General features: G+C 33.8%; 1 protein-coding gene across 2 annotated transcripts in view; it reads left to right on the top strand.

The window, feature by feature from the left end:
• LOC138711931 (zinc finger protein 25-like) overlaps window positions 1–26837 on the top strand; it is a 77544-nt gene that overhangs the window by 14616 nt on the left and 36091 nt on the right. The window contains exons 1-2 of one of the 2 annotated variants that reach the window (XM_069843240.1): window positions 9909–9956; window positions 11897–12136. The exons of the other annotated variant lie outside the window; for it this stretch is intronic. The gene's annotated coding sequence lies outside the window, so the exon portion shown is untranslated. Of the gene's footprint in view, window positions 1–9908; window positions 9957–11896; window positions 12137–26837 lie in introns of those variants that run through there. 2 annotated transcript variants of the gene reach the window in all.

The following is a 26837-nucleotide window of genomic DNA, read 5'->3' as shown; positions in this document are numbered from 1 at the left end:
TAATCATATTAAACAGAAAGTAAACTCAGTTTTGTGTAAAAACAGTAGATATGCGATATTCTGTGATATAAAAGATATGCTAGCAGGGAAGAAGTCTACGGTTACTGCTGGGGTAGCGAAGATAGATTTCAATAATTTGGTGTCTTTTTTCGTTTTGCACCAATTACATCATGTGATGTAGAGCGGAGCTTCTCCCAATATAAACTTTGTCTTGCCAACTACCGAAGAAAATTTAGTTTTGAGACCTTGTGAATGTGTATTGTAGTACATTGTAACAGTTCAAATAGCATTCTAGAAGAGAAAGCTGTAAAATAAACAAGTTGAACAGAGCATAAATTTTCATTACATTAGGCCTATATTGTAAATATACAGTATTGTGGGGATACCAGGTGTTGCACAACATAAGTTGTGTATATTGTGTAGGATTATTATGTATGTTGCGTAAATATTGCACATGTGCTTATGAAGAAGCCGAAAGGAAATGTATATTAATTTATTTTGAAAATTTCGCATTATACGCTTTTATTTTAATTTACGTGAAGATTAATTGTTTGGTCCTACAGAATTTTTTCCCTCTAACATTCATTTTATTTCAATGCTTGATAAATTAGTTGTCTTTTTTAGGAACGTCACTGTACAGCACCAGCAGACTAGACTGGACTTCGTTTCATGTACGGCTGTCAAAAAAAAAAAAAGTGGCCGCACTCGTGAACAGCGAATATTTTCAAAGTCCACTTCGGGTCGCGGCGATGCTACACGAAGCATGTGCTTGTACAAGCAGTTCCGGAACTATGAAAGTGTTCCATATCTGCGCCTCGTAGACCAGCGGTAGAGTGCTTGTTTAATGATTCAAAGGTCATGGGTTCGGGCCTTATTCAAGTTTTCATTTTATTTTTTAATCGTTCTTTAGCGATGTAAATGATATTCAAATTATCATTTATATCCAGTTATTTGGGTCTCTGGTTGAAAAGAATAATAGACGACATTAGGATATGTGGATTATATGCGGAGACTAAGAGGAAGGCAGAAAGTAGGAAAGATTGGAGATTGCTGGGTTTGCAATGAAAGACCTGCCCATGGACAGAACATTTATGTATGAATGTTCAGAATGCCTGGAATATCGTGTCTAAGAACAGTCGCTATTTGCAAAGACTAGTCAATTCCATGCCCACTCGACTGCAAGATGATCGAGATAAGAGGAAGATAGACTAAATATTGAATTATGGCTTTTTGTTTTGTTTTTTGAACGCTTAATTGTTTGAATGTTTTAAGGCCGACGCCAGTAAATTTGTTTTGTTTATGCCACGAAAGATATTTTTATTGAGAATAAAATCTTTTTTCTTTCCATTTGCAGCCACAATATCATAATGATAAAGTCATGGCATAATATATTAATGAACCTGATGTTAATTACTAAAATAATCATAAAAGAGAAAGGAGCCATTATGTCTAGTTTGTCTCTCTCAAAAACAGAACAAAAAAGGACATAAAAAGCACGAGGTTGTAGTCGAACGCAGGACCTCATGAATAAGAGGCCTGAACGCTATCATTATGCTATCGAATAACACACAGTATTTTTCAATTAGAACTGTAGATATCAGGAAACGTGGTCCAACAACATGTAACATCGCCTGTCTCCGAATTGTAGCGAAGATACCCGAAGGGAACTTTGTTTCAGGAGAGCGGCCACTTTTTCTTTTGACAGCTGTACACATGTCTCTCCTGGTGCCGACTCCCATCCACCTCAAACACAGTGACAAAGCTGCCCATAGTATGGACTTAGTAAACTTATTCTATCGGATCCAAAATCTCGATGTCTGTTTATCATACTAGTTCCTTGTGCAATATAAGTTAATTAAATCGTGATCTATTTGCCATATTAACTGTAATAAGGTTAGAGCAAACTAATGAATTCAGTTCCATTATATCATAATAAAGTCCTATGTTTAATACCTTTGGAAGTATTTGATGTTTTTTTTACTGGGTTATTTTACGACGCTGTATCACCATCTAGATTATTTAGCGTCTGAATGAAATGAAAGTGATAATGCCGGTGAAATGAGTCCGGGGTCCAGCACCGAAAACCTCAACCAGGTAACTTTTCCCGACCGGGATTCGAACCCGGGCCACCTGGTTTCGCGGCCAGACGCGCTGACCGTTACTCCACAGGTATTTGATGTTAACTGTGCCTACGGGTAAGGATAATTTGCATGGTTGTCATCAATGAATTCGTAGTCTAATGGCTATGATAGTGGTTCACTAAATGAAAGGTCCTAGGATCGAATCCTGGCGCATTTAAAATTAAGTCAGGTATTCCAATTTAATATAAAAGTAGTTAGTAGAATAAAGTAGAGGGAGAAAGGAGAGCAGTGAAATGGTGTGGGGTGGGAGAAAGAAAAGCTGTAGCAGCGGGGGTGTCACCGCCTAATAGAACTAATATTTTGACATCGTGACATCGATCTTCTATTGGTCTGGAAAAACAGGGACTGATTTCTGGATTTTACCGTTTAACTAGTTCGATTAATTAAAATGTGTCTCAGTGAAACATACAGCAGAGTCCGTATAGGTCAGTTTCTATCTGATGCTTTTCCAATTCACTGCGGGCTAAAGCAGGGAGATGCACTATCTATCACCTTTACTTTTTAACTTCGCTTTAGAATATGCCATTAGGAAAGTCCAGGATAACAGGCAGGATTTGGAATTGAACTGGTTACATCAGCTTCTTGTCTATGCGGATGACGTGAATATGTTAGGAGAAAATACACAAACGATTAGGGAAAACACGGAAATTCTAGTTGAAGCAAGTAAAGCGATCGGTTTGGAAGTAAATCCCGAAAAGACAAAGTATATGATTATGTCTCGAGACCAGAATATTGTACGAAATGGAAATATAAAAATTGGAAATTTATCTTTTGAAGACGTGGAAAAATTCAAATATCTTGGAGCAACAGTAACAAATATAAATGCCACTCGGGAGGAAATTAAACGCAGAATAAATATGGGAAATGCCTGTTATTATTCGGTTGAGAAGCTCTTATCATCCAGTCTGCTGTCAAAAAATCTGAAAGTTAGAATTTATAAAACATTATATCACCGGTTGTTCTGTATGGTTGTAAAACTTGGACTCTCACTCTGGGAGAGGAACATAGGTTAAGGGTGTTTGAGAATAAGGTGCTTAGGAAAATATTTGGGGCTAAGCGGGATGAAGTTACAAGAGAATGGAGAAAGTTAAACAACGCAGAATTGCACGCATTGTATTCTTCACCTGACATAATTAGGAACATTAAATCCAGACGTTTGAGATGGGCAGGGCATGTAGCACGTATGGGCGAATCCAGAAATGCATATAGTGTGTTAGTTGGGAGACCGGAGGGAAAAAGACCTTTGGGGAGGCCGAGACGTAGATAGGAGGATAATATTAAAATGGATTTGAGGGAGGTGGGATATGATGGTAGAGACTGGATTAATCTTGCACAGGATAGGGACTGATGGCGGGCTTATGTGAGGGCGGCAATGAACATTCCGGTTCCTTAAAAGCCATTTGTAAGTAAGTTGTAAGTAAGCTATTTCTTCATGTTTTGAATCTAATTTAAACTATCGTAAACTTGGAAACATTTCTTGGAAAATAGGCGGTCTTTAGTAGGGTCGCCCCCCCCCCATTCTTACGCCACTGAATATTGCAATAGGTAGGATTCTAGTTAATGTGATACCAAAATTTTATGTTTATTAACATGTAAACCCTTAGCAAAGTGAAGTCCTATATGAATTGTCATATTCTGATCTGCTTTCCCTCTGAAGATTAACCCATTTATCCACTTCCTTCGTCAAAAAATAAATTTCAGTGTCTTGCACTATAGGAAGCCTGTCTCAGGTATCCTAATGCATCCCAACAAGAGAGATCTATTTCTTATTATTGCTCTACAGTAGTGGTTCCCAAACTTTCTGAGGGCGTGACGCACTTTTGGGCAAGACTTCTGTTTGTTTGCGACTCCTCCCTCCACAACCGTACTGGTTCTTGACCGCTGTCCAAAAATACAAATCTCTTTAAAATCCAAACAACTATAATTTTACTCAAAACTATGTGTATCACCCAAAGAGCGATTTTAAACAGTTTTTTTTTTTATATATTTTCCGAAAGAAGCTCAAAACAATTACTACAATCACTGGAGGATACTGAATCTGTTTATAAGACACTCTCATTCTAAATGCTGAAATTCAAAGAAATGTAAAAGAGAAACTGCAATTTGTATCTACTGATGAAATGTTGACAGATTTTCTTTCGCAAAGCATAGATCAGTTTTGGATTCTTAGAATGAAAAATATCTCACTCTTGCAAAAGAAGCTCTTAAATTTTTATATCATTTGCAACCTCGTATTTATGCTAAATAACTTTCTAGTCTATGATTACCATCAAAATAAAGGCGAGAAACCTCGCTGAACTTTAAAATGGTATAACTATGCGTGTATAGAATACAGAATTTAGGTTTGAGGAGCTACTTTCTGAAAAGCAGGCCTATTTATTGCATTAATTATTTTTTACTTTATAACTACTGAAACATTTTTTTTATTTTTGTTCAACGAAGTTAATCTTTACGTTTCAAAATACAAATTCAATGTATCCAAGGCGATTTTTGTTTATTTTGTAAATCATTTCACGTCCCCCCCCACCCACGACCCAGGGAGTTGCTACCAGAGCCTTCTTTAGTTACAAGCCGGGGCCAAGTCCCTACAGTCTCGGCTGCGCGGAACGAGGAAACCGGGGCAAATTGAACACTTCGCTTGCCGCCATGATGATGGAGAGCAGACGCATAATAGCATTACGTAAATCACACAATTTAACGCTGTGATGATCTAAAATTGACAGATTATGTCCATTTTCGACGTTTAACGTAAAATTAGGACGAAATAAATATATTCAAAGTTTCATTGATATGGGTCAAAGCATTAAAGAAAAGAAAATACGTACGCAGCAATTGATAGAAAACATGCTCATACATCCATAAATTGGCCTACACAATACACATTATAGAATGTATAATTTTACGTTAATCAGCATATTGTTAGGTTTCAGAGAATCGAAAATTATATTAACATACATTACTCTTAGATCACAAGACGTAAATACATGCACCTTGATTACACAAGTTCTTATTATAATCAAATTCTTAAGTGAAATAAATATGTGATAATCAGTATAGACCTGTTGTTAAGTTTTAGAGAATCGAAAATTATATTACCGGTACTTTTAAACCACAGAACATAAGTAATCACGCAAAATATAATGCGCAAAGGTAGCAAAATTACATTGCATTTATAAGTCATTCTTCAATTAATAAAGGGAATGCTATCAACTATAAAAAGTAACCTACCGGTACCTAATACATTGCAATTAATAGGTAACATGAAGACCTAAAAACTAAACATAATCACATTATGTAAAACAACATACTTTTTATGAGTGGATTTTTTACATAATCTATTGTTATTTTAAATAAATAAATAAATAAATAAATATATATATATATATATATATATATATATATATATATATATCATTGCTTGCGGAATTATAATACGTAATTTTATGCACATATGTTATATCGATAAGATGGCATTCCTTGCTTTTTTAATAATACATATCCGGCAAAATATAAACGGGTTATTTGTATGTGAACTATATGCATTTATAACCCCCCCCCCTCCGGTGAAAAATAATGCACTAGGAATATCTGCAAAAACAAAACAACAACAAAAATTGCTGTACAAATGACAGCATAGACCACTCACAAATATAAAGTAATTTTAATGGCCTGCGGGTGGCGTCTCAACCTACAAAAAACAACCTCTATTAAGTTAAAAAATCTGCTACAATGTAATATTAAATGTTTAAATATTTATACACTTAATTAGGTAGATCATGTTTATTTGCTGTTAAACGCCAAAAGATGGTTGAGCGGAAAAGAACTTTTCTCTCCCTCCCCCCTCCTAGAATCAAATTAGTGATATTTAGTTCCCACAGGAAATTATGTATTCATTTCCTTACATCTGAAACATAGCATGTTTTCCAACAAGCTCAAACCCACGGCTGGCTAATTTATTAGTCTAGTTAGGTCTATACATATTGATTATGAACCCTGAATCATAAGTTCACAAAGTAGGCTTAGCTATTATAGCCATTTATTTATTTATTTATTTATTTATTTATTTATTTATTTATTTATTTATTTACTTATCCACCTATAGATTTTGAATCGGTTTTTATTATCTTGCAGATAAATTAATTTACATAATAAAACAAAAAGTTATCTTTCCACTAATTATTATTGTGTTTAATAACTGATGTGTAAGTCTAAATAATTCACTCAGTGGGATTTCCTTACAGTCTGATATACTTGTACTAACAATTTAAGTATTCTTTATTGTCGTAAACTACTGATTGATTTTTAATGATATTGATAGTGTAACAACAGAGATAATATATCGTACCTCTTGCAAATGGATTGGAAAATTAAACAGGGATAGTACAGCATCATCTTTCAAAATTCTATTGCCATTACTTTTCCAAAAATCCGTGTCTTTAAAATGAGCCGAACACAATTTTACGTTAGGTGAAGGCACAAATTTATCTCTTTTAATAGCAACAAGCCACTTTGCAAGTAGCTCGGGCTTCGTGTTTACCGCTGTTTGTACCTATTTAATGGCGGCGTAAACATGCGCAGACTGGTTTCAATTTTGGACAGCACACCAGCGCTCCGTGTGAGTCTAGTATACTATTATAACGTCTTTGGCCGGGGCATGGGTAGGTTTGGCAACGCAGAGTGGAGGCGGGAGATTTTAGAGTGATATTGGGTTTGCTCATTTCTTTCGTTATACGTAACGCGTATTTTTTCAATATTACTTCATGCACAAAGGTAAGATCAAGATTCAGAGTAGTGATGTAAATTATTACGGGTTCGAAAATAGTGTTTTATTGCAATCAATTAGCTATACTTCAGAATACGGCGTAAGTAGGCTACTTACATACAAAGGCTGCCACTTAAAATAATTACAAAAAAAACATGTTTTTATTGATAGTACGAAGGTAAATAAATAAATAAATAAAAAAGATATTCCTTGCACCGAAAATAATAAAATCAATAATGCAATAAAGACGTAAGTTCCTACGCAGTATTCTTAAGTTCCATTCAGTTAACAAATTTGTGGCTAGCAAATTGACAATGTTTTGCGACTTAATGGTGTTTCATCTGTGAAAGGTTTAGGATATATTTTAATATTATCTTCTGCGATTATGTATCGTGTTTTTCTACAAATATTTCAAATGCCTAGAAAGTGCTGTGTGCCTATGTGTCGTAGCAACTACACTTATAATTAAAAAAAAATAAAAACATACTTGTCTTTTATTGATGGTACAAGGGAAAATAAATAAATACTTAAAGAAATGTTACTTGTACCAAAAATAAATAAAATAATGACGTACTTTCGCAATACCCTATTCCAATCAATTAACCATTATGTGGCTAGTAAATTGACAATGTTTTGCCGCTTAATGTTGTTTCACCTCTTCCGCGAAAGGTGTAGGATATCATATGCATTTTAATTTCATGTGATTATGTCGTGCTTTTCTATAAATATTTCAGATGTCCAGGAAGCCAGTTTTAGTTTGAACCTGGCCAGTCACCATAACAATACTGTTATCCTAAATTATTTGTTATAAACTTTTTAAAATATAATTTTAAATAAATATAACTACAGAAAACAAGCTAAGAATGTGAATTATGTAAATAGGCCTAAAATAAAATGTAAATAGAAGAAACTATTGACATTCCTATTATAATAAAAGTATGAGGATGTAAATACAGTTAAGCCAAGTAAAACAATCTATGAAAAAATGAAAACACATCCCTTGAACATAATACGTAACAAAACGCAACATTATCTATTAAGTCCATGTATGTATCAATTAGCGTAAACTCGGTGGACTTTAAATCCTGTAAATACCAAGTGGGTGAATGTAGAGTATCCAACGCCCCCTGAACGAATATTTCACTTTTATCACTGCCAATGTTGCGCTATAATCGTATATGCAAGGTAGGCTATAACAAAAACCTAAACTAACCAAACCTAACCTGTCAAAGAAGCAACAAGTTATACTAAATATGTGTAAAATTGGCCTATGTCTCTATAGTGGGCGGGACATAAGTAACATTGACCAAACCAACAAAGTCATTATATGCATGTACAAATTATAGATAGTTCTGACGTATAGCAGGCATTCCGAATCTTCAACAAAACTGCAACATTTATGGGATCACAAAACAGCTGTTTACAATGACTTTGAAAACCAACGGCGTAACTTTATTGATATAGCAGGCGAGACCCAACAATTTGACTAGAATTCTGATACACACAAATCACAAATAAGAATATAAAAATGTGGTTATAAAATATTTAATAGAATAGTCAATTACTTTGTCATCCATAACCGTGAAAATTCCCAAAGACTGCAACCATTTTATTTTAATTTATTGTCTTGTTTTTTTTATCACCAACACGCATTTAGTTTATAATACATCAACAATTAACGTTTGGTACGACCGCAAACATAATTCCATCGACACACACTTATATTGTAACATTAATTTACATTGGAAATCGGCATTAGCACAAACACGTGTATTGTACGGTCAGCCTCCGGGTGACAGATAATTACAGTGTTGCCGACGTATGGCCCCGGCTTGTAACTAAAGAAGGCTCTGCTTGCTACCCAAACTTTGAGAAACACTGCACAATTTCTTTTTTGGACGAGGGGAAATTAATTTAAGCAATGTGGGATTTATTAATACAGTGTTGTCAACACTGTTCGGGTGCAGGGTTGCCAGATTGGGCTACAAGTAGCCAATTGGGCTACTTAAAATTTTAATTGGCTATTGATTTTTACCATTGGGCTACTTGCGACTTGTTGGGCTGCTCAAAAATTTTCGGGGCTATTTTTTTCTGATTTGAATTTGTGGAAAATTAATAATAGATGTAGTAACAGTCTTCCTCTCCTGAAAAAAACCTGTTATAGTGTACGTCTCTCTTTATTCCACCACTACCTTCACCACGAGAAACGACGTACCTATGCGAAATATATATATTTATTGTACATGTCACATGACCAAGCCAGTGTAAGGGGATTTTCTCGTTTCACCATGACCAGTGCCAGCAGAAATGCAGTGGCGAAGTGCAGCCTGCGGGCACATAATAATCAGTTGCTGTTTTTCCTCCAATTCAAGCGTTAGTATTTTGTGAATGCCGATGTAGTTTATTACAATAATCTTAAATTAGGAACTAGGATCTTTTGTAAAAGTGATGTACAGTTTTTAAGTTATATTAGAGAATTAATGTTTTTACTTTTTTGTATCCTAATTATAATGTAGGTTAATTACTCAATTCTGAGTCCTATAGTGAAATAATTTTAAGAGAACTGTGTTTGTTATAGAAATGATATTCAGTAATATTTTAAAATTGTGATAGTGAATAACTTTTTTATACATTTATTTTGTTTTGTGATTATACTGAAAATGGAAATATTTATTATTTCGTTCTATAATTGCTGAAAATGGGAAAGTGGGAGAAGTATACCAAAACGTTTAACAGGCAGTGGTTAAATGGTACTTCATTCTCAAACTGGCTTCAGGATGTGAAAGACGACAGCATAAAGCAGATTGTAAAGTTTATAAAGTTCAAATTAGTGCTCATAAAGGAGACTTGGAAAAAAAAAAAAACATTCCGATTCAGTTAAATATATATAATCCGCGAAATATAAATTTGCAATTTATATTGGGCTACTTTTTCTGAATTTTGGCTACTTTTCCAGCGAGCTTTCGCTACTTTTAGTTACACCAATCTGGCAACCCTGTTCGGGTGGCAGACTGAATCGTCGTCTAAAACAGCTGTATGAAAACTGTGAGATGGTGAATATCAAACACAGCAATATTTAGTGATGTTTGTAGTTATATGAAGTGTAGTAGCTTTCCTATGGAGTGTAGAGTGAGGGTTCCATATATGCATGCTTCATCTGTACATCAGTGTTACAAATCATTACTTCATCTTAAATTTATACCGGGTTAGTGTATCACAGCTTATTGGATACTGCATCAGACTGTTGTGTCAATGAACAAAAAATCGTAAATTGCAATACAACATAACCTCAAATTCTCAAAATACAGTCAGGCCTGCAGACTAGTCGATGGAAATAAAGAATGATTTTATCATCATGCATAGGACGTGCTGTAGATCAAACTATAACACACTGACTGACGGTTATGTAACAGTCTTTCTTGGGTTTTCTATAGCACGCGACACTGAAGGATTTCTGACGAAGAAAGTGGAAAAATTCTCTTAATTTTCACAAGAAAGGTAGTCTGGAATGTAAAGAATTCATATATAATGTCAGTTGACTTGAAAACATGTTGGAAAATGAGTAAAAATAGGAAAGAATTGATTGGTGTAGGTAACCTAAAAGTGATTATTTAATAAGAGCTAGAACAATTCAAAGTAAACACGAAACGCACATTTCACTTCAATTTATTATATGCAAGGCATATCAAAAGCCTAAACTAATCTAACCTAACAGATTCGAATAAGCAAGGCATCCTAAAAGCCTGACCTAACCTAACCTGTCAGTTTCCGCACTGTAGAACTTAGAAAAATGCAAGTTGGAAGTTTGTGTCGCGTGCTATAGAAAAGCAATTTTCGGTAAATTCATAGAAGACGGGCACCTGGTTGGATGTACTAAGTATTACCAACTTTTTACTTTAGAGTTAAATGTTAGTGATCTTTTAGTGACTTTTATATGTTAGTTCTAGGTTTTTATACTAGGTGTCGCCATGATGTTGTTTCAATTTGATTGGTTATAGTTGTCATTTGTTCTGGAATTTTTGTTAATTTTGAATGGGTAATGACGTTGTCAGTTGTTTGTTTGACGTGAGTGTTGTTATACTGTTTTGCTGGCTAAAGCTATTGGAAGTTTGTCATTTTGTGATTTTCCTTCAATTTGATTGTCACCATTTGTTCTAGAATTTTCGTTAATTTTGAATGGATATGACGTCAGTAAGTTGTTCTTGGTTGTTTGACGTGAGTGGTGTAATATTGTGTTTGATGGCCAAAGTTATTGAAAGTTTGTCATTTTATATCTGTGAAAGATGTGTGAATATAGAACAGAGTATTAAATTTTGTGTCGATTTTGGTTTATTCTTTCGCTGGTGAATAAGAATTGTGTCGATTGTTGAGGAGAAAACTGTTCCTATGCTGCCAAGGAATTATTTTCTGAATTTTCCTTACAAGTTAAGGTGTAATAAGAGTTCAAAGAGAATTTCATTTTGTGTAAATACATGGTTATTTATGTGAACTTGACTGTACGACGAAGTGTTGGTTTAGTTTTTTGTTGGCTGCATGGCTTAAGTTTAGATTGCCTTAAAGCCTGTGTCATAATGGAAGTGAAGTGGTTGTCATTGAAGACGTCAATGAGGATTGAATTTTGTTTGAGGTGATAAATTATTGTTTTGTTTTGTGTTTTAGTGATTTGTGGGGGTAAAGTGCGGACGAAAACTGCCAGAAAAGTACTACCAACTATGAAGTTCGAATCCCACCAAACACCATAAAAATCAAAGATGAAAAATTAAACATATTTTCATTTTTTGAAGGGCTTGTTCTTCTTTAAAAATATGAATATATGTTTGATTTTCCATCTTTGATTTTGTGATGTCTGGTGACATTTGAACTTCATAGTTGGCAGAACGTTTTGGTAGTTTTCGTCAGCCATGTTGGATTTTGCCCGTCTTCTAGGAAATTACCCAATTTTCTTTTCAAAAAATTCTCAGTGAAGGCAACAATGGTTCTGTTCCATTCACAGGAACAATTTCTAACCTGGCAGTATTGCCACCGTCTGCATGAATCATTTTTCTAAACAATGTATTATGCTAGAAGACAGAACAGTTCGAAGTGATGGCAGCAATCTTATAGTGCCTCGGGAAATATCTAAGCTCATAGACAATGCAGTTACTTCAAAGTTTTCACATCACCCGTCATATTTGTCCTCTAATGTAAACAAAAACGTAAAGGATCAGAAAAGCAACTACAATACCAGCAGCAGGTAGGTCCATGAAAGGAAACTAGCTATATTGAAAAATGTATTAAAGATAAACCGTCATTCTCCAGAAAAGCTACACTCAAGAAGGCACAATTTTATTTTCTTTAAATACTAAAATTATTTGAGATCTTCAGGACTATATTCTAATGCATTGATGTAGTGCTCTCCTCACACTTGTTACAAATACAGAGACTCTAGAGGTTCAGGACGAAATACTAATGAGACTGACCATTTTCCTATTATATATAAATATTTAAAGAAAATAATCTGCCCTCAATGAGGGTGACCATAAAGATCCAGAATAAAAGCACTACAGAATAATTTAGAAAGACAGAAATTGTTTAGTAAAAAATTCAGAGAAATGCAAACCCAACACAACCATCAATGGCCAAAATATAAATGGTAATGTAATATTTGGATTTAATCCTTAAGAATATCCAACAAAATTTTTTGAATTTCAAAAAAATCTGAGACCGAGTGCTTTTAAAACATCACATGTGAATTTAGGGAGTGTGCCACGTGCACCAAACAAAAGACCAGAAACACTCCACTGACTAGTGGGAAGGTTATATTTCTCACTTAGATAAGGGATGCAGGACTCATAAATGGATTTATTCTCCTCATCAACATGTTGTGCCTGCAGGGCATCCCTCTCGAACAGGATTGTAGGATCAAGGACTAATCCCTTGGACCTCTTGCATATTATGTTGGCAATTAATAACAAGCTGGGAGGGGGGGGGCTACACACAGCATTAAAATATACTGGTAATTTAAGTATAAAAGGATTTGTGGCTCCTGCATACTAAAAAAACCACGTGTTTATTACTATATCTATAGGCCTACATCTCGTAAAAGGCAGTGAAACAAAGGAAAATTGTACTTCCTTGTGTGTGGCTTTTCTGGAACACACTAGGCTATCACCAGTACGTTAGGAACAAAATGAAAATTGCAGACTTTCACATAAAACAGGTAACAGTGTGTACTAAATTGTATCCCAGGAATACATTCACTGCTCTCACTTCTTTACAAAAGTGTACATTCCTGTTTTTTTTCTTCTTAAGGGGAATGATAGGTAAAATTTCTATTTCATACAATTCTTAAAGTAGGGACTTCATTTTCTCTACACTTCATCCCCTTGCTATAAGTATTCTGAAGCAGAGGTGGACGATCATCCAATCAGTATGGGAGGTATCGTGTAGTTAGCACGATGTTCCCCCCCCCCCAACTGTTATAGCTGGTTTGCGAAACCAGATTTTCCCTATCTATCATAGTTCCCCAAGTGCATCACTATGCTGGGTGGGCATTGGTCCCATACACTGGCCGAAATTTCATGATAAAATTTCTTCCCCCATGAGGATTCGAAACAGCGCGCATTTCGTAATTCCTAAATTATCTACTAAATAAGGACAACAGACTCAACTACACAAAATTTCTAGGGCTTTTTATAGACTCCAGTTTAACATGGGATAAGCACATCGAATACATATGCACAAAGCTATCAAGAGTTTTATATTTATTAAAGAAATTAAATACTTGCGTTTCGCAAAATTATTTAAGATGTGCCTACTTTTCTTTCTTTCAGTCGACAATCCGATATGCCCTAATTTTCTGGGGAAATGGAACCAAAATTGGAAGCGTCTTGATTTTACAAAAGAAAGCCATTAGAATTTTATGTAAATCAAACTATCTGGAACATTGTCGGCCACTTTTCAGACAATCACGGATTTTAACAATCATAAATTTGTATATATATATATATGATCTAGTACTTTACACTCGACAAAATATCGACAATTACTCATTAGTGGCCAATATACATGATCATGAAATTAGAAATAGTGAACAAATTAATATTCCATATTGTAGATTACACAAGAGCGACACAAATTTTTTAATTATGGGGATGAAATTATATAATAAGCTCCCCAGTCAATATTACAAATTACCAATCAATAGCTTGAAAACTAGATTTTACAATTGGTTATTAAATAATAGCCTACTTTTTATTGTGTTGCTGAGTTTTTCAACACAAATTTGTATGAAATTGCATTTTAATAAATAGGTTTAATTGTACTTTAGTTAGTTTTCTTTAATCTAAAAGTCTCAAATTACTTCATGTTTTCATTGTATTATTTAAATTTTACTGTTTCTTTTATTAGTGTTTTTTAAAATGTATTTATATGTTTTTCAATGTATTCTGACGAAGCCTAAAACTGTGTGTCTAATGGCCAAATAAGTTGAATTGAATTGAATAGGCAGGATGTCTTAGACTGCGATGCCACGGCATGGAACTTAATTTTATTTAGCTTATCGCATTTTAATTTGAAATGCTATTAAACATCCAAATTAGTCTGTAATAGTCACTTTCTAACATTATTTCAATTATATTTCAAAGGACTGAGAACAAATCAGAAGAAGAACAATGTGAAAGAGTTGAAAATCTTCAACCGCTTTATATGATGACATATTTAAAAAGGCAACATTCAATGACTTCCAAATAACAGTGTGTACTAAATTGTATCCCACAAATACATTCACTGCTCTCACTTCTTTACAGAAGTGTGCGCTGCATTCCTGTATTTTTTTTCGTAAGGGGAGTGATGGGTAAAATTTACATTTCGTACAATTCTTAAGTAGGGACTTCATTTTCTGTATACTTAATCCCTTGCTATAAGTACTCTTGTTCTTACATATATTAGTTTCATTATGACCTGGTGAATAGTATTTTTAGTAATTCAAATTAAAAAAAATGCATATTATCAATAACTTATCTCCTCTTACAGAATTCAAGCTTCATCCACGATTTTTTTTACATCGTCTCTGATATGGTTATAAAAGAACTAGGTTTAAGTATCAACAACTTTAAACTTACATTCATAAATGGAGAGTTTTTTAATATGCATCTTCAAATTTTAAGTTTTTACTTTCCATTAAATCAATATGTGTCCTGTGTTACGATCCAGCAGAAATGAATGAAGACCACTTGAAGACCTGTGAAGCATTAAGATCAGAAGAAACTACAGTTCAAAAGTATTGGAAAGCACGACTGCTAATGGCTTCATTGCCAGATGCAAGGCACTAGACAACAACAACAACAACAACTTTCCATTAAATGGCCTGCATGTTTTACTTTTTTAATTTCGGAAGTATTTAGTTTATCAAAAAGTGATACTGTGTTTCTTTAACCACAGTTGTACCTCTATAGAACATACTGTAAAAGTTTTATGTTCCTAGTATCAAAATTGTAAGAGCCTTTACACTTTGAACACGACAAAATGTGCTGAAAAAATGTGAAAAAACTGCTTACCTACACCTAAAGTTTGCTTGGAATTAAAGTTCAAGGGTGCAGCCATTTAAATATGACGTAATTTTTATGCTTTCAAGTGCAGAAACTTGCTCAACAACAAATAGGCCTAAGAGATTGCCGATTCATTTTTAGGAGGAAACGAAAATGCAATTTTTTTTTTTTTACTGATAATGAACATGGGAGGACTAATAGTAGAAGGAAGAAGATTAAATTGCATAAGATTTGCTGATATGGCGTTGTCAGCAGAAGAGGAGATGATACTAAGGGATATGCTACTGGAGCTAAATGACAGCTGTGAGCAGTATGGGATGAAGATAAATGCAAACAAGACGAAGACCATGGTTATCGGAAGAAAAACAAAGAAGGTAAACTTGTAAATTCTAAATGAGGCAGTAGCACAGTGGTGCCAATTTTAGAAAAACATTGGATGGGCTCAATATTTGAATTTCAAGTTAAAATCAATAAATCTCATAAATGAAAGTGATATTAAAACGACAAATTATTGGGTGTGCTCTGACACCATATAAGTTGGCGAAACTGCAGTAGCAGTAACATGAGCTGCTGCCAGGGGCCTGTTTCTCAAAAATACTAGTTTAGTAGTTCACCAGTTACTAGTTACCAGAGTATATTTCACCAGCTCTAGTAGATTCTGTTTCTCAAACTATTTCACCAGTCTAGTAACTTGTGACAATTTTTCACTAGTCACATGATCTCTTTCACTAGTCAGCTGATTGAGTTCATTTGTTTATACCCATTAGTAGGTATTGTTATTTGGGGTTAGGAGGCTAAGTTGTTTGTGTTTTGGTTCTTACTTCTCTCTTCTCTTGAAATTCCATCAATTGAAAGCAAATTAACTATACTCAATATGATTAATGACTCAAAGGATATATCATTCGGTGCGTTTTCAAGCATAATAACAAAAATGATAAAGTAAACGACTGGACAAAAAAATTTGTAATAAGTGAGGCTATGGAACTGATACTTCAGAACAAAAACTATGCATACGTTAGGGACACTTACTGGCCCAACATTAAGAAAGCAACTTTGACGAGTATCAATTCAAGTTCACAATATCATAATATGAACACATTATGTAGCTAGTGGGTCTACTGGCGACATGGATGCCACTTATGACTTGAAAAATTCGCTATTTTTTTTTTTCAGTTTTACGTTTGATCTATTCATAAATTAGTGTCATTTTGTATTTAATTTGTAAGCTAAAGTTGACAATGTCAGAAGAACTGGCAGTGGAGGAGGAAAGCCAGCAAAAATTACTGCAGTTGATGAATTGGTATTAGACTATTAGGAAAAAAATTCGGCATGTGTTGCTGGTCTAGGGCAGAAAAACCAGATGGCATTGGAAAATAATCAACATCCCGATTTGTAGAGCAATTTGTTTTTGAAGCTTTGCTGATAATGCATGACTTCTATTTGTTTGTCTTGTTATGGCAGGTCCCACTATATTTAACAACTCTCCAAGCTTTTCAGCACTTTATTTAAACCATTCATTATATTTAAACAATGCTCCCGTAAAGGAATAATAATTGTTCTTTCTCGATATAGTTTTAGCTTTTCTCACAACAACTTCTCTACTACTTCAATCGAAATCACTAAACCACATTTATTAAAAAAATAACTACAATATTTTGTTTTGATTATATGAGAAAGACTGCCACTGGTAACTGATAATATAGAAATCACCAGTCTTTAGAGTCTTGTAGGAATATTCCTGTTAAATACTAGTATAATCAACTAGATTAGCATTTTGAGAAACAGAATCACTTGTGAACTGGTGAAATCGACCAATATTACTAGTCTGTGAACTGGTAACTACTACTTCACCCTTGTAGTTTCTAGAAACACAGACTTGTAAAATAAACTAATATTACTACTGTACAGACTAGTATTACTAGTCCGTGAGTTTTGAGAAACTGGCCCCAGGAAGTCAAAAGAGGATACCAATGGCCAAGGAAGCTTTTAATAGAAAAAGGAGCATCTTCTGCGGACCTCTGGAGAAAGAACTAAGGAAGGGACTAGTGAAGTGCTTTGTGTGGAGTGTGGAATTATATGGGGAAAAATATGGACATTACGACGAAATGAAGAGAAGCATTTGAAATGTGGATATGGAGAAGAATGGAGTGTGTGAAATGGACACACAGAATAAGAAATGAAGCTGTGTTGGAAAGAGTGGGTGAAGAAAGAATAATGCTGAAACTGATCAGGAAGAGGAAAAGGAATTGGCTGGGTCACTGGCTGAGAAGAAACTGCCTACTGAAGGATGCACTGGAAGGAATGGTGAACGGGAGAAGAGTTCGGGGCAGAAGAAGATATCAGATGATAGACGACATTAAGATATATGGATCATATGAGGAGACAAAGAAGGCAGAAAATAAGGAGGATTGGAGAATACTGGGTTTGCAGTGAAAGACCTGCCCTTGGGCAGAACACTGAATGAATGAATGAATGACCAAAATTTTCATCAATCTCTTCCCTTAACTGTCTGTTTTTCTGTTCTAGCAGTAGTAATACTTAGATAAAAATAATATGCTGGTTACTTCCTCGTTAATGTAATTATTAACTAGAGTAAATAATATCAAACACCTCAATTAAATATGAGAGATGCCATGAAATCCATTCAGACCCAATAAGATGGTGACAGCCACCCAATACAATGCTGCTTTTTGAAGGCAGATAGTCTCCTCCAGAGATAAAGATAAGTTTCAAGATGGGCACAGCATTTGATGTGAGGAAATGCCACATCCTTCTTACATTAAGTTGTCAGAAAAAAGAGAGCAGATAAGTTGTATCAGTAGTTTCTACTATAAAGACAGAAATGTTAGAATTGGTTAGGCTATAGCGAGAGGAGACCGAGGATTAGCTATGGATTACCTGGGATTTGTCTAACAGTCTAACATTGGAGATAATCTTAGAAAATTTCCAAACTGTGTAACGACATGGTTTCTGCACGTGGGGTGCATCTTGTATAAGAATGTTCACGATGTAAATAACCTCCACATTTACTAGAGTAATCAGTAGAGAGTAACATTTAAACATTTATACACTCTGCCCCATCGATGTAGTCTTTCGTGATGACAGCAATGAAGAAACTACCACCATATTAACACAGATGGTTCAAATACTTGCAGTAGGCCTGTAAGTCAGTCCTCTCTCAAAAAAAGCTGAAAGCTAGAATTTATAAAACAGTTATATTACCGGTTGTTCTATATGGTTGTGAAACTTGGACTCTCACTTTGAGAGAGGAACATAGGTTAAGGGTGTTTGAGAATAAGGTGCTTAGGAAACTATTTGAGGCTAAGAGGGATGAAGTTACAGGACAATGGAGAAAGTTACACAACGCAGAACTGCATGCATTATATTCTTCACCTGACATAATTAGGAACATTAAATCCAGACGTTTGAGATGGGCAGGGCATGTAGCACGTATGGGCGAATCCAGAAATGCATATAGAGTGTTAGTTGGGAGGCCGGAGGGAAAAAGACCTTTGGGGAGGCCGAGACGTAGATGGGAGGATAATATTAAAATCGATTTGAGGGAGGTGGGATATTATGGTAGGGACTGGATTTATCTTGCACAGGATAGGGACCAATGGCGGGCTTATGTGAGGGTGGCAATGAACCTCTGGGTTCCTTAAAAGCCAGTAAGTAAGTAATATCTCCTACCCACAACAAGACAGTAGATCTAATATCTCAAAGGAAGATCCCGATGCTATGATTTACTTTGGCTGTTGGGGATATTCAGCGTACTGGTGACTCTGTATAATGAAATAAGTTCCAATCCAGGTTCAAGGGCACACTCCACTAAAAATTGTAACTTTTTTCCTAATTTCTTTCAACTAAATTTTGATGGCATGTTTACTAAGTAAAGGACTAACAAAATCTAAATTTTCTACTCCCAAAATGTTTTTGACTTTTGAATTTTTATTTCTTTTTTCTATTTCTTTTTTAAATATTTTCAAACCCAAGTTTTTAGTAGAAAATCCCAATTTTTAAGCTTCCTTTATCTTGCTTACATTCACAAAACATAGAGAAGAATTTCTACTTAATGTCTCATTTATTCACTGTCAAAACATTTTTTGGAAAATTTGAAAATATTACTTTTTCTATAATTCATGAAAAAAATGTTAATAAAAGTAACTAGCAGCATTTCTTACAAAATAAATGCATAGAAACATGGAACTACCTCATGAATACTTGCAGTAAAAAATTCATCCAGTTTGATGAATATTGGGCGTAAAAAGTTGGTGTTAAATCAAGAAAAATAAATGTATGGAAAATAGATTTGAAAGTAAAATGAATATATATGTAAAGCATACCTATTAAAATTTTCCTCTACTACATTCATCTACTAACTTCAGGAATTCAGCTTTAGAACAAAACGTTGCTAGATTTATAATCATAAATTTGTAAAAAAAGAATTCTTTGGTGAAAAAAAAATTTTGACAGCTCTTTAAATGCCACGCACTCTTACAGCCTCGATTAAAAAAAAAACATTAAACATATTTCTAATCAGAATTCAACTAAAGCCATTTGTGGTATGAAAATAGACATTTTAAAGAAGTGAAATAGACAATAAAATTTTTTTTTGAAAATTTTCATGATTTCCAATGGAGTCTCCCTTCCTATCAGGCTCAGATACCTCGGGAAACACAAGTTGTCTCCCAGGAGATCAAACCTACTAGGAGAGGACACGCTCTGTATATCACCGAATGGAATAAGATTGTGTGAGATGAAAGTACAAGACGTACTGTTTAAAGTCATACCAGGTATGGGTGGCCAATGACCCCTCGTTTTGGAAATATTGGCTATTGTTTGTGACATACTTCCATTAGGTGCTCAATAGGGAGGCATTAACTTGCGTAACAGCGTAGCCCATATGGTTGGATGCTGAGTTGTTATCCAGGCAGCCTGAGTTCGAATCTTAACTGATGCTATATTTTTTTCTTTTAATAATGATTAATATTGTGATCACAGTTATCTATTCGCATACCTATATCACATTTCTCAATGTATTGAATGCTTCATCATGTTTTAAACAAATTACCAATTAACTAACATTGTATTGCAAAGGATAAACAATGAAATACTGCTCACGTAGGAAGGTAAGATGTGTCACTGGCGTCTGTTCTGTTTCTGTAGCAGCTATTCCATTTCATTTTGTACCCGATTCATTATGATGTCATAAAAACACACAAAGCATACATATTTCCTGCACCATGCACAGCAAATGAAAGAAGGTTGTCCACAGTCTCACACATTTTTCCACACTTCTGCTGCGAAACAGATATCCTTCACATTCACAAACACTTCTCGTTCGTTTATCAATTTTGATGCATACCACGCATATTTCAACATGGCTTTGAATATAGGAACTGACAACTGAAAGTGAATTAAAATAATAATAATAATAATAATAATAATAATAATAATATCAAGCTTTAAAAAATGAGAAGGCATTAGGATTCGAACTCTGGTTGCCTGGATGACAACTCAGCATCCAACCACATGAGCTACGCCCTTACACAGTCTAATACATCCCTATTGAGCACCTAACGGAAGTATGTCACAAACAATAACCAATATTTCCGAAACGAGGGTCATTGGCCACCCATACCTGGTATGACTTTAAACAGTACGTCTTGTACTTTCATCTCACACAATCTTATTCCATTCGGTGATATACAGAGCGTGTCCTCTCCGTGTCAGTTGCACTGTGAAAGTGGTCACCCACTGCAATCTCTTGGGATGATTTCTGGTTTATGGGGCACACAATTGGCCGGCCACGTGTGCATAATTAAGTGCTGGTGTAGCTGTATACGCCCTCAGTTAGGAAGAAGAACAAAGAAGTGGCATAGTCAACAGTAAACTTGCACATGACAAGGGTAAACTGAAGACATAGTGTTGGTTGTTAAAATAAGTTAAAAAAATAGCAAATAAATACATTTTGAAGTTATTTTTCAAAGAAAAAGTAATTATAGGCAATCACACTCTTAAATTTAGAACAAATAGGCCTAACTAAAAACAAAGAAACAATATTTTAAACAAATGAGATGAATGATTGAAGTAATTCACAGTTAAGCTTAACACAAGCAATGTCCAGGTGACAACATAAAGTGAATAACTGATCAAGTTAACGTAAAATAAATATTGCCAAAAATCCAAAGTTCATAGAAATAAAAATGAGTACCGGTAATGCCATTCTAACAGTTTTTTTTTCAGTCTCAAAACGTGGTTTTTGTTACTTGGTCATTTACTAATTTGGGCTCAATTTAGGAAATCATATTTAAACTGTATCGTTTAAGTTGAAAACGCACACAAATGGAAATAAATTGCATACTTTTCATTAGTAGTATTTAACATTACAAACAATGTAGGCTACTTTCATGACAGTTTCAGTGGTGTTGGGCGTAAGAAGGATGTGGCCACCTCATTACATGGCTGTTAATGTACAGGCATTTGGTTATTTCACTATAACCTAGGCCTAACGCCTCTACATTTAATATAAATCATTGCTGTTCACATGCAAACCATCCAATGTTTTTAATAACACTATTTCCACCACAAACTGAGAGTCTGGCCAATTTATCCTGTAAATTTACAGTGAAATAAATGTAAAAAGTAAGATAAAATGGAATTTATGTTCTATATTATGCATCAAAGAAAATAAACGTGTATTTCTTACATAGAAAAGCTTTTGTTAATAATAAGACCTAGAAATAGCTTAATTTTTACGGAAATTTTACTGGAAGCAAGTAAAGAGATAGGTTTGGAAGTAAATCCCGAAAAGACAAAGTATATGATTATGTCTCGTGACGAGAATATTGTACGAAATGGAAATATAAAAATTGGAAATTTATCTTTTGAAGAGGTGGAGAAATTCAAATATCTGGGAGCAATAGTAACAAATATAAATGATACTCGGGAAAAAATTAAACACAGAATAAATATGAGAAATGCCTGTTTTTATTCGGTTGAGAAACTTTTATCATCCAGTCTGCTGTCAAAAAATCTGAAAGTTAGAATTTATAAAACAGTTATATTACCGGTTGTTCTTTATGGTTGTGAAACTTGGACTCTCACTTTGAGAGAGGAACATAGGTTAAGGGTGTTTGAGAATAAGATGCTTAGGAAAATATTTGGGGCTAAGAGGGATGAAGTTACAGGAGAATGGAGAAAGTTACACAACGCAGAACTGCACGCATTGTATTCTTCACCTGACATAATTAGGAACATTAAATCCAGACGTTTGAGATGGGCAGGGCATGTAGCACGTATGGGCGAATCCAGAAATGCATATAGAGTGTTAGTTGGGAGACCGGAGGGAAAAAGACCTTTAGGGAGGCCGGGACGTAGATGGGGAGATAATATTAAAATGGATTTGAGGGAGGTGGGATATGATGATAGAGACTGGATTAATCTTGCTCAGGATAGGGACCGATGGCGGGCTTATGTGAGGGCGGCAGTGAACCTCCGGGTTCCTTAAAAGCCAGTAAGTAAGAAAGTACAATTTTTAAAATATCCTGTGTGCGAAAAGGAAAACACACTGTATACGAAATACATTTAAAAATAATTATTTTGTTGACATGACCCATTTGTACACGAACACTGTTTGCAGTGCCTTTGGCAGTGTTTAAGAAGAATTATTTAGACTTTAAGTAAAACAGACTGACCTCTGTTGTTAAAAATTGTTATGCTTTTACTTCGTGACTGATCTGACGTATTCTCGCACTAAATTTATTCTTTTTTTGACCAAACACAATATTTCTCTGTATGGTTTCATATTATCTTTTAGAATGTGTGTTTCTATAGTAACCGAGACCATTATGCTGTTACTAACATAGTACGCAATTATTATCATCTCGTGAAACCAACTATTGCATGCCTGCTCACAATAAGAATTTTATGTTGGAGGTGAGTGAGCTAGCTAGCTTACAAGTCGAAGCGTAGCGAGGGAGGGAAGCTTCTTAGTCGACTTTTTCCTTCCCCTCATGCACAGGTAGATTTCACAACATGCGGAATGGTCTATATTATTATTATTATTATATTAATTTGTATCACTGTGCTGAACTTTTATTGGCAAACAGCTGTTATCCAGCACATAAAAATTGAAAATAAATAAATGAAATTATTATTATTATTATTATTATTATTATTATTATTATTATTATTATTATTATTATAATTATATTAATTTCTATTACTGTGCTGGACTTTTATTGGCAAACAGCTGTTATCCAGCACATAAATATCGAAAATAAATAAAATTATTATTATTATTATATTAATTTCTATTACTGTGGTGGACTTTTATTAGCAAACAGCTGTTATCCAGGACATAAATATCGAAAATAAATAAATTAAATTATTATTATTATTATTATTATTATATTAATTTCTATTACTGTGCTGTTATCCAGCACATAAATATCGAATATAAATAAATAAGCAAACAAGTAAATAAACAAATGAAATTGTTATTATTATTAATTATTATTGTTATTATTATTATTATTATTATTATTATTATTATTATTATTATTATTATTATTATTATTTTTGTTATACTAGGTAGAATGGTATATTATTTAGCCTACGTATGGCATTAATTGGAATTGGTCATGTGTACCTACAGATGTTTGTCGACATATGGTCTGATTAATTAATATTTTTGCTGTAAGTAAACTAATTTGTTTGTTTTATCAGGTTAATTTGAGGTTAAGTTGTCGGTGATATTTTATATTTACATATTGTATATGAACGGGAATATTGTAATATTTTCATTTTATCTTTTTGCGCACCATTATCTTAAGCAGGCCTAAACGGAAATGTTACCAATTTATGAACTCTATTTACCCAATTAGTGTTATAATTATTTCAATGAAATTAGTAATCGTGCCTCGTTTGTATTGTATTCCACTTTTTTTCACGTCACTTTACATGAAATCTTAACTTTTTGGTAATTTGCTAGGAGACGTCGTTGCATATAGACCACGGTTAAACGAAGTATTTTCCCTGGACCAAAAATAAAAGATGTGTTGCACGTTTCACCTTATTATCATTAAGTGTCGTGGAAAGTATCTTATTTTAGGTTATAATTCAGAACTTGTTCAATATTTAATAAGATGTTTAGGGTTAGTGTAAAACTGGCCTATGTGCAACGACGTCTTCTAGCAAATTACCGATTTTTTTTATTTTACAACAAACTAGCCTCTACCCAAACAAATTAAAACTTAAATTGCCATATATTACCGGAAATAACGTAATAAGTAACCTAACGTAATAAGTGATATTTTTTTGTAGTTAAAGTTGAATTTATTTTAATTAGGCACTCGTTGAGCAACTAATTTTTATAAGTAGCGTTCGTAATTCAAAGTATTTATATAAATATTAATAGAATTCTGAAAACTATTTATTTTTAACGCAAATAATTCGAAACGTTGTTACTATTCCTACAGGTCAATTAAACTGAATTTGCATACCGCCTAAATGTAAAGTGAAGAATACTATTTCTACATTTATTTATTTAATGATTTAATCGGAGGGAAGAATTCTATTTTCACATTTTATTTATTTATTTATTTATTTAATCAGAGTGAAGAATACTACTTTCACATTCATTTATTTAATTATTTAATAATTTATTTTATTAATTATTTACTTAATTCAATTAATTATTTATTTTATCAATTATCTACTTGTATATTCATTTAATTTTTTGTTTAAGTAGCTATTTATTTACTTATTTACTGAAGGACGGACCAGAATCCTTTATCATTGCCCCTTTACCAACTTCACATTGACCATTTCATTCGCTACCACAAAGTGACATTTTTCACACGGTACGCAACATTGTATGTCATTACTCATTTACGTCCATTATTTTCTAAAACACGTATTTAGCAATACATAATATCATAATACCTATGTTGTCAATTTTATATTTCATGCCTTTATATTATTATGGTTACTTTAGAAATTGTCAACACTTCGCGATTCAGGTGTTTCTTCACATTACATTATTTTCCGTTGCCATTCTTTTATAATCCGCCATGATGTCATTTCTTTCTCAAAGGTTCATTGACCTTCCTTCATACTTCATTATTGCAAACTGTATGAAGCTGTCAGTGGGAAATGATTTACACAATACCCGAACACACAATTTGCACTGGTTCTGTTAGTTTGGCATAAGTTTCAAACAAAATACATAAATGACAGTCAGATAATAAACAAGAAATCATTCTTATTCACAGTACATTACCTTTGTAAACGAAGCGTCCTTTCTGCCATGTTCTAAATCCGTATTCAGAAGTTTTCGTATCGCATATTACAATTAAAAAGTTCATATCACAGATAATTCTTGCTAACACCTTCCTGTCTTTATTGTAAAATCCGATTTCCCTAATATACTACAAATTAACACTTCTTAAATACTCTATTTCACGAATAAATTAAACTTAACACACCTTCATACATTACTACGTACCACATAAAACTTCGCTCCGCCGAATATTCGAAAATCAAAACACGCATTCAGTGGTTGCACTTGTTTAACAACAAATTACGTAGGAGCGGAATCTGTCATCACAAATTTCTCATTCTCACGATTGAACTCGTTTCTTGGCATGTCCCTATTGAAAACTGAACTGTATGGAAATTACGTTGTAAATGTAGAGGAGAGCAAATCTTTTAAGAATGGCCATCGAGTAAATTATGAACCCTATCTTCAGACATAACTTAATTATTTAGCCCTGAAGAAATACGAATCATGAAAAACAAAAGATAGCCTACACATAACATAATTTTTTGTAAGAGCGTACATAGCCATATATGGTCGTAATGCAGTTCACTATTCATAGACGTTTAACATGGGCAGTCAATTATTTGTAAATACTGCCTTCCCCCGTTTATTTCTTAGAATTTTATAATTAAAATACATTTTATAAGGGACTGAAAGTTCATAATGCACTATTCTATTTTCTTAATCGTTTCTGAGAAATTAATGAAATAAAATTCTACATGTATGCTGTATTTTGCCTAACGCATCAACAATGTTATTTTAATTTTGTGTTATTTGTGCCGCCATGGCCCCATGAAACTCGATGTCAAGTACAACAGAAATAAAAAATCAATTGCCTATAGAAGAAACAAATATAAAAAGTTAAATAAAAGAAATAAAGTTACTACATTTTAGAATAATTTAAGTAATTTTAGAATAATAGAGTAAGTTCAGAGCAATTGAATTAATTAAATATAATTATTGTATTTAATTAATTTAATTGTCCTGAACTTGGTAATAGTGCATTTAGGTGCCTTTTAATCCCTTAACATTCTACCTTATAAAATGTTCGGTCAATGTTACTTACGTCCCGCCCACTATAG

The sequence above is a fragment of the Periplaneta americana genome, chromosome 2, assembly GCF_040183065.1.
Source record: "Periplaneta americana isolate PAMFEO1 chromosome 2, P.americana_PAMFEO1_priV1, whole genome shotgun sequence".
NCBI lineage: Eukaryota > Metazoa > Arthropoda > Insecta > Blattodea > Blattidae > Periplaneta > Periplaneta americana.
This window is presented reverse-complemented; position numbering and strand designations above follow the sequence as displayed.